The sequence below is a fragment of the Centroberyx gerrardi genome, chromosome 15 (genome assembly GCF_048128805.1).
Source record: "Centroberyx gerrardi isolate f3 chromosome 15, fCenGer3.hap1.cur.20231027, whole genome shotgun sequence".
Classification (NCBI taxonomy): domain Eukaryota; kingdom Metazoa; phylum Chordata; class Actinopteri; order Beryciformes; family Berycidae; genus Centroberyx; species Centroberyx gerrardi.
Genome location: NC_136011.1, coordinates 5,498,962 through 5,509,414, shown reverse-complemented (window position 1 = coordinate 5,509,414; position 10,453 = coordinate 5,498,962).

Genomic DNA, 10,453 nt, shown 5'->3' with positions numbered 1-10,453 from the left:
GTAGGCGTGGTGGCGTAGGTTGGGAGTTTGGTCCCAGACAAATTTAGCGAAAATGGTCAGTATAGCCTATGTGACATTTTAAAGATGTTTTAATAATATCCTAATAATAAGTCATACTGTTAATATTAATAATAAATGTGTAACAATATTATCTTAGAGAGGAATGTGTTTATAGACCTAGTGTAATCGGGTCATTAGAGTTTGTATTGTAAAATGCATCTTGGCATACTGTGCTTTTTTCTGATCTGTGTTGCTATGTTGTCCTTTGATATCCTCAGGAACACAGGAGTCCTGTTGCTGACATCTCTCCAGAGGTGAAGGAAGAGATGGAACAAATGCCGAGCTAGCACACCAAAGGTAATATGACCACACACTGGAATTTACACTTAACCAGTTTGCCACTTAACAAGTGAGTGGTTGTAGAATTGCAAAGGTGGTGGCTTCATTCCTAATAACATTCATGAAAAATAAAGTTATAAATATATATGTTGCCTCTCCGTTTACTAAATGTATAGTACTCAAGGTTGGTGTACAGTCTGGTATTCGGACAATGAAACAACAACTCCTGATTGGGGCACCTGGCACTGTTACAGTAACATCAACATTCAGCAACATTATGCTGAATTATGCTCATTGCTTGTTGTCAGTCTCTACATCGCTATTGACCTTGTGCTTATTACCAGCTATCAGACTCAACAAATCTGTTGCTGTTAGCCATTTTTTGCTCATATTTCCATTGTTTTTGCCCATTTCCAAGATTTGCAATGATTGTGCTACTGTCTTCCACACCTTATAATGCACTGCCGTAGAAATAATGTGTGATCAGTATTACCACCATTTGTATACACTGGATTCCTGCACTTGAGGTCATTCACTGCTCCCCAACCCCTTGTGTGCAACATACAACTACATAGTTAACATTGAGTGGCATTGGATGCTGAGCTATGTGTTGTAGTGTGGACCAAGTGTCCTGTCGGAATGGATTGCCCTGCATCAGTTAGTTTTGTATTGTTTGTCATTGTCAAAACACAATTACAATTTTAGCCAGCTGTGTGTGTTACTCAATTTATTTTTCTTACTTCGTCCAATTTTATATCCTTTCAGCTCCCACACATGGCCTTATGACTGTTGCCCCAGTGAAGAACCTGAGGTCCAGCCTTCCCCATTCAAGACATGCCTGAGACAAGAGTGACTGTATTCCAAGTAGAACAATGCACTGGAGGCCTGTGAATTTGGGCAGTGTGATTTGGAACTGTATAGTACATAATATACAGGGTTCCTACGGGTGCTGGAAATTCTTGAAAACACTTGAATTTTAAAGTGGTGTTTTCAAGGTTTGAAAAGTGCTTGGATTTTGAATAAAGTGCTTGAAACTGCTTGAAATTGTAACGTTAATTGCATTACTTTCATAATAAATCGCTATCTGACTGAATAGTTCGATTTTTAGATAAAGAAATAAAAGAAGTCAGAGAGAGAGAGCCTAACTGCTTTTGCCTTTCGCGCAAAATGAAGACGACTCCGCTCGAGTCTCGCTTGCCACTCTGCGCATGTGTGTCAGTGTTTTTTGATGTGTGCCCTCTGATGGGACAGTGAAGTGAGTGGGAGGCTAACAGACGACGTGTCGGGAGGTTGCCGTTTCAATGAATGTTGGCTTGAAAACGAAAAATACAAATGATAGTCGATTTTCGGGAGGGATCGAGGGTGATACAATATGGTAGTACTAGTATTGCATGTCAATTACGGCACATTCATTTATGGAATATGCAACGTAACAGCTAACATTACCTTTAAATGACATAGCTAATAATGTTAACGGTAACGTAGTTTGGAAATGTAAACTAAGTTACAGACTCTGCTTCATTTCCCCCTTTGTTGTCCTGTCATCATCTCTTACTACTATACTACAATCCAATACAACTGTTCTGCCATAAAGTTTACTTTTATGATGCCTATAATGTTCAGTTGTTTTGACACTGTCATAGAGGTGTTAATTCAATTATATATTTAGCATTGAGCAGGGATGCAAACTAGTCACCTTTAGGTGACAGTCGCCTTTTTGATGCCAAAATAGGGCACTTAAGGTTAATGATTTCTGAGTAGTTTTGTGTCTGCGCTGGTATCTGTCACCTTTTTCACTCTCCATGAGTTTGCATCCCTGATTGAGGTCATAGTTAGTGGTGGTGTTGTACTCCATAATGCTCCATATTATCTTTCAGTAGACCCTCCTGCCTCCTAAATGCCCACTTCTTTTTAAATCCCTCTCCCCTCGTTCGTAATGCAGCTCCAGCCCAACCTGAGATCACCCCAATCATCATATTAGCACTTATTTTATTTCATGAGACGTATTTTCACCAACTGATTGGTTACAGCTCCAAACCTTTAAATCAGATATTATATTCCTATAAGAAACACACCTTCACAAAAGAGTGTTACAAACTTAAGAAGAACCTGATAACCCAAATATATAATTCTAAATTTAATGCGAGAGCCAGGGGAGTAGCAGTACTTGTTAAGAAAAACATCCCGTTTATTTCCACTACTATCTCTGGTATTAATGGTCGCTACATAATCGTTACAGCATTGCTGTCACGAAACATTTTGGTTGTTTATAGCACAATAACATCTGATTTAATGTGATGAAGAAGTGAAATAATAATTTTGAGTATATATATGTATATAAATATGTAATTTACCACAGCTGTAAGGTGCTGGAAAAGCTTGAAAATGCACCTTGAAAATGCTTGAAAAGTGCTTGAATTTGACTTTGGAAAAGGTGTAGGAACCCTGAATATAAGACTCTATTGAGCTCTTCTAACCTTATTAAATAGCTAACATGGAAAGCATTTTTGAAAATTAAGTAACATGTAAAAATGAATGTGACATGTCTTTAAGGGTGTTTGCAAGCCCTTAAAAAGTCTTAAATTGTCTTAAATTTATTTTTGTTCATAAAATTGTCTAATACATCATGACAGTTGAATATATCATGCTGTATTTATCTGTGGTTACAATGCGTTTGTATTTGAATGGTAAAAGTCCGCAATGTGTCCTTTTCTTGGACCAAAATAAACATTTGGACAAATGTCAATGTTGTCGTTTTAGATAATTGTAAAAATGTCAAGTAGCTAAGAGTACAACTTGCATGTGCTTACTTGTGTGGCAAACTGTCTTAAATGTTATTCTAAGAAGCATTTAAAATGTCTAAAAAGCCTTAAATTTAACTTGCTAATGCCTGCAGACATCCTACTTTAATATGTGGGGGATCCTAACTGAAATGTAATTCACCGCTTGAAAAAGAGAAAAATACTCAACACTGATATAATGTTGAAATCACTGGTCTATGGTTATTACTGTCCTGAAACTACAACAATGCAAGACAATGTATATTTTATTGACAAGCAGTTTTGGGTGTTTTAATTTAGTTCTTGTGCACTTTAATCTGTTGACATATCAAGAAATTGTAATGATGGTAATGCCATCATTTTATCAGAAAAATACTAGGGAGGAGGTAGTCATGACATTCTGTCAATATGCTGCAGTTGATGCTTATGATGGTGGCGGAGGTGATGATTATGGTGATGAGGAGGTACTGTATATTATACTAGCACTTATGCTTTGGGGGACCTGCTATGGACATTGCACTAGTGCAAGTCACCCTTTTTATGTTGTTTTTCTATCTAGTTTTGTATGTTTATGTCTCATCTTCTGTACCATAATTATGCTTGCTGCAGCACATATTTCCTACCTAGAAATGTAACTTGAACCTGATCTCAATGGCATTTGGGCTTGATATGTGTACATTTTTAGCCTGGTAAGACCATCCTGATCATGTGACCTCACATTCTGTTTTGCTCCACGGATCAGTCTGGACTTCCAGGCGCCCACATCGATTTCCTGAAATTACAATGTAACCGGGCCAATCAGGGACTGCGTCGTAGTTGATGACGTAACCGGGCCAATCAGGGATTGCGTCGTAGTTGATGACGTGAAATACAGGCCGCCGCTGGCAAAACAGTAATGGCGTCTCCCGAAGCAACGAGCGGTAACGTTAACGTTTGTAGAGTAAACACAGCCATAAGTGCAGTTATTGCAGAAATAGACTCAATAACAACAATTAAACAAGAACAAGAGTATGCACTAGCGGAGTTTCTCGGCGGAAAAGACGTTTTCGCCGTTCTTCCGACTGGATTTGAATTTGGATTCGCTGATTGGCTGAAGGAGTATGTCTGTCAAGGCAAGTTCTCCCGCCCACTGAAATTGATGTGGGCGGCTAGAAGTCCAGACTGATCCGTGGAGCGAAACAGAATGTGAGGTCACGTGATCAGGATGGTCTTACCAGGCTAGCTGAGTGTCGCATTTAGGTCTACTTCTAGCTGCACCACGACACGTTTTATTGCATTATTCGCTGACATTGTTTCCTACATTCAAAATAGATATCCTATGAAAGTATTTGTAGCCTATTGAATATTGATGCATAACTACTCGAACCAGAATTTCTCTGGTAAATGGTTGAAGCCATTGCAGTTTCCTTTATGTATGATTAGGATGTCTCATAGTAGCCTATGTGGGCATTTTTATGTTGTGCACAGTGCAGTTATATCTTTATTCTACTACTTGAAGGGCAGGTTTGTAAAAATGAGCATTATGTATGTAGCCTATGCAATAATCAAATATTGTTATAGGTCCCCAGTAGTCGGAGGTCATATAGTCGGTCATTTAGTAATGTTTAGGCTGTTAGGTCCACAGTAAGCTATATGGCTGCACTGAGCACCACCGTGCCTCCAATGTGCTTGCTGTCTTGATATGTTCCGGAACCTTTTCCCTCCAGACCGACTCGCGGGAACACCGACCCCTTGGTGTTCCGGTACCTCATCATTTACAAATGAAGCACTGAGTAACCACAAATGAGACGCTTGACCATCACAGTTTCACAAGCTCTCCATCCAAATTATATTATTTGCACTTTGTAATGACATTTTTAAATTGTTGTTTACATTCTAGCAAGCCAATGCCATTTCTATAAAGATTTGTGGCTCAGAAATAAACATAATTCTACACAGTCAGATAATTCTACACAGTCAGATTTATTGTCATTTATTGTCATTGAATTTTTATTACATCGTATCATGGTTGTATTGAATTGTGAACCCCATATTGCATATCGAGTCATATCGTGAAGCAAGCATATCGTCCCATCCCTACTTGACAGTCATTGCCACACCCTAAACCTTAATTCTTTTATCACTTAGCTAGTTCAAATGCAATTACCAGAGGAGTTTAACTGTCTTCAGCTCTGGTATACGGACACAATGAGCAGGAAAGTGTACATGAGCATATTCAGTTTGTTTTTAGGTTCGATTATTAGATGACAACCATTAGATTCTGGTTGGTCGACAGTAAGCAGTAGCCTGTCCTCCACATTTTATGGAACCATTTTTTTATCACAGCAGGCTACACTGGAGTCTGTTAATTCCTGCTAGCAAATATTTAACAAATGCTAAATGGTTTTTGAGACAGAAGGCATGTGATTGCATTCAAACACTCCTGTTAGGCAGAATAAAGCATTACCACTACATTGTACTTCAGTGCCAGAATATTGCAAAATGAATGTGTAAACTTACATATTTAAGAAAAATGCAGCAGGGCAAGTATCTACATCTGACTCCATCTTGATGCTAAGTGACTGTAGGATTTTTTTAGGTCCTTGTTGAACTGCTAGGTAAGCCTGCCCCCCAACCTGACAGCCACTCAGGACAGCCAATCCGGGGCCGTTTTCCGTGACGGCATACAAAAGCAAAATGTCATGAATTATTCTTGTGTTACTGAAACTCAATAAAATACAACAACTTAGTGTATTTTTTCAAATGCCCTTAATCCACTTGAAAGGAGTCAGGAGATGTTGGTGCATTTTTTTCATAATATTGTTCAATGAGTATCTTTATTTGTGTATGTATGCAATTGCATTATCATTATAAAAAGTTATTCACAACAATTGAATCAAAGTTAGGTCCATTTTTCTTTTAGGCTCCCCTGATAGTTTGCCTAAACCTACTTAGGGTACACTCTCTGGCTCCAAGCCCTCAATATAGATAAAGTGTATATTTTTTTATATTAAGGATATAAGTTAAAGATATCATCAACTTTGTATGTGATATTTAGTTGCAAATCAAATTTTTTTGACATCACATTTCATCCAAGATATGGAACATAACATAATGTGAAATTTATCAAATTTAAAACAAAGTATTATTTCACAATTTGGTAATTTAAAATTTTCACTTCTCATTTGTTGATGTTTATTATTGATGCATGTGCTATGTGTGTATGTGTGCATGCATAAATGTGTTTGTGTTTGCATGAGTGAGTTTGTCGGTTCTGCAAAAAGTCACAGCGAGGCTTATGTTACCTTAAGCAAAGACAACTTTATTAATGCTCAGGTAGCAAAATTATTTCTAAAATTACATCTGAAACATCTAAACACAAAGTAAACCATTCAGTTGAAAAGCTCCTTGTGTAGGAAGAGGTACAGCTCGGATATGTAGAGAAACATATCGTCTGCAAACACCGTCATTCTCCATATCTTATATCCTATACCAGCAACAGCATGCAGTCATCTAGGACATCCAGTTCAAACAAAATCCAGTGCCGTCTTAAAAGTCATCAGAATCTCATCTCAAAGTACATTAAGATTTACCATAAATAATTTATTATATTAAAATATCTCCATGCGAGTAAACGAAGGACGAGGGCCATAGTTTCGGAGGCCTCAAACACATCAAAACAAAGGGGAGTACGAGGGAGACCTAGGATCTATGAAAATATATTCAACAGATATACAGATTGAGACAAAAATATATAAATACATTTACACCTATTTATGTACATATGTACAATCAGCAATATATCACCCATGTGAATATCACAAATTATTTAGAAATGTCTTCTACAAGACGTCTCGTTTGAAAATGGGAGCGTCTCGGTGATAGTTTGGTTAGTTTCAAAAACACGGTACCCGATTTGTAGATGTTAGGTACATGTAATGAATAGCAGCACAGAATGTATTGAACCAAATCATTCGTAGCATCAGTGTTCTTGATGGTTAGGTGCACGATACAGATATTTTCCACTATATATGATAAACCAAAGAGCATCGGGTTATAAAGATACTGATAATACTCCTGTTGTTGCTTCAATACATTAAATGTTGATGCCCCAAAACGTATGAAAACTGACATTTTCCAATTGTAATCAATTATTTTTCTTCAACAGGCAGTTTCTCGCATTACAGGGAAAACGTTTCTTTATTTAGCCAACCAACAAATAAATGAGCTGTTGAGATAGCTTGTGGCTAGTGGTACACATTGGTTTGAGTCAGGAATACTAAGTATACTTAACTGAAGTGCAGTATTCAATGCAGTAACTTTTTCACTCCAATATGACAAGTGTCTGGTGAAGAAAATTAATCAACTAAGATGCAAAATGTCAAGGTATCCCTTTAGGCAAATAGTATTATGAGAATCTATATAATAAAAAGGTTATCTACAGAATAAGAGATTACAGATATGGCGTAATGATAACGATTTGAAAGTTTCAATTACTAATAATTTGATAATGCTCTGTGACTGTTGTTGTTTTTGCTGTATAGAAGTAGTACCGAGGCAAAACTGGCCATGTAGAGATGTAGGGCTTGGCATATTTTAACAGTCCTGTTTTGATCGTGTTTGTATAGTCCTTTAGAAATAATTTCAAAATGGATGACAAGCTGTTACAATGCCACGTATTGACAGACGTAATTTACAAGTTGAATACCTTTTTTTTTTTAACTCTGCTGTTATAAATTTGTCTTTGATCATTAAAGCGGCGTATTTACATCTGTAAGCTCATAATTATTGCATTACATATGATTAAAACATTTAAACCCTGTTTTCCGGTGATAGCGCAGAGTTGTGCTCTGCCTGTGTCTCTGAAATAAATAAATACAATATGATATATAAACAAGAGCAACAATAATACTTTGTACATTCTAAAGACAAATATCTCTCATCAGAGCAACTTGTGTCGTTGACATTTTGTACTATTGGTCAATAAATTAACAATGTACAAGAAACAAATCAAATTTAGTCCGTTTTAACAATTGGTTTCCCTCAGTGAGAAAAATGGGTCGGGCACTTTCATTTATAATAAACCTGTCTAGAGGAAAAACTGACATTTTGATGGATACCGTCTGAAAATAAACAGGCTTTGACAGATAAATGTTCATGTTTGCAGTGGTGTGGTTATTCATCATTGAGCACTGAGGAATAGTGTGACAGAGATGCAAGGTGCTTTGCTGGCTGGCATGCCTTGACTCCAGAGTGGAATAAAATCCCCTATGGGCTTCACAAACAACATTGTACACGCTCTAAAAACTAGTAGGAACATTTATGTACCACAAACCTACCATATTTGGACAAATCTAAACAGTATGCATTACAAAATACAAATAACTTCTGGATAAAAATAATGTTAAAACCCCAGCTTTAAAATATTCCAGCTGGGATAAAAAGTCCTGATGCGTTATATTGCATCTTTAACTACTTCTACGATATTAACAATACCACTTGGAGTGCGTATCTGAACTGCTAGTCGCTCCCTCTTTGAGACCACAGAGGAACGCAGTAGGAGGTCCATCCGCCAAAAGAGGAAATACCTAATCCAGCTGTTGTTGCAAATAATGCCATCATTTTGTGTCGATTTGGTCAGTGTCTTGGAAAAGAGAAGAAGCAGCAAGTCCAGTATTTTGTGTTGGTCTTTACAGTAGCCTCTAGGTGGCAGCACAGACTATGAGATCTCTGATTCCCCAAACACATCCACAACAATCCCAAAAACATCCTATCATTTGCTTGACATAGCTTACTCTGAACATATTTTCATACAAAACCTGCTTCATTTTACAAGGACATTACCCTTATAATCAGCATGTATTTTGAGCTCTCTTACAGAAGGAGAAACAGTTAGACCCCTATCTCCTTGTGAAGCCGTTTTCAGCTCCTCAGTGCAATTTTACCTATGTATTTAACATGACTTTTATCCACACATTTATTCCATAACCTATGCGTCTAAATCAAGTCATTAATCAAGTCCAAGAGACAAATGACTTCACCGGGACATTGTGCTTTTTTTTTTTTTTTTTTTTTACAGAAGTGGGAAATTATCATCTAAGATGTTTGTCACCTAGGTGAAGTTGGTACCACAATGCACCCTGGGTCCATAAGTCAACCTACCCAAGACAAGTCCAGGTTGCATATGACCTTCAGAAGAGAAATGTGCGTATGACGTGAATAAATAATAAATAGGGTATCTGGGTGTATTTACAGAGGCAGAATATTTACAAAAGAAAAAGAAAAACAAAACCTCTTCATAAAGCTAATTATTTTTTCAATACAAAACATAGTAGCTACAGCTGTGATGCTATTGAAGTATATTTAGAAAAAGGTGTCTGGATAATGCCCTGTTTCTGAGTAGGGGGTGTTGTGTTGGTGGTCTGGGTTTTTTTTTTCCTGAACTTGTAACCCCGACCCAGAAAAACCTGAACCCTTCAGACAAAGAACTGTACCTGCATGAGGCTGTTTTGGAATGTTTTTGAACAACCCACGTAATTGCAAATACGCAATCAGTCCAAACCATTTGAAGCGTTAACGTTCTACAACCAGGTGCAAGGTCTGTGGTCTTTCATTATGAATACATAATGGAAAAAAAACCAGTCCTAAGATAATGGCATTTGAAAAAAAAAAAGTGCTCATTTGCAAAACGGATTGTTCTTTGTCTGAAGGATTCAAATTCATGGCCCTAGCTTTGTTTTAACAATGAGTACACTACAAATCAGCATTTGCACCATGTTACCTACCTATATCTTCCCACCTTATGTACATACAGCATCATCAAGCCAACACTAAATATCATTGCTTATATCATTATTATTACTCTCAACAATATTCTCAAATAGTAGGTTCTAAAGACCAGCCTTTCCTTTCAGCTGGTTAGCAGCTAGTAAACATTACAACATGATATTTCAGAATTGCCATACTATATAAGGGGGGGGATTTCAAAATAAAGGTCCTCACATCAGAAGCAAGCAGTAGTTGACAGAAACAGTTTCTTTGCTGTCCCCAGTCCTGTCCTGTGTGAGGGCTTGTAAGGAGTCCGCTGTTGGTGCTGAGTGTGCCTATGTGCCATTTACCATCTCCACTCCTAAAATCAATCATGCACTCTGGTCAGGCGTGAAAACACACACACATACCAGAGCAGCTCCATATTGCACTGAGCAGAGAGATGGGCATCAATCCAACAATTAAAAAAAAAAATCCACAAGAAGAAGAGATGGGAGATCTCCTCCGGCCTCCTGGGCAAGGAGACAAGAAGCGGGAACAACAGTGTGTGAATCAGACCTGTGGCAAACAGTATTTTGCAAGTAATG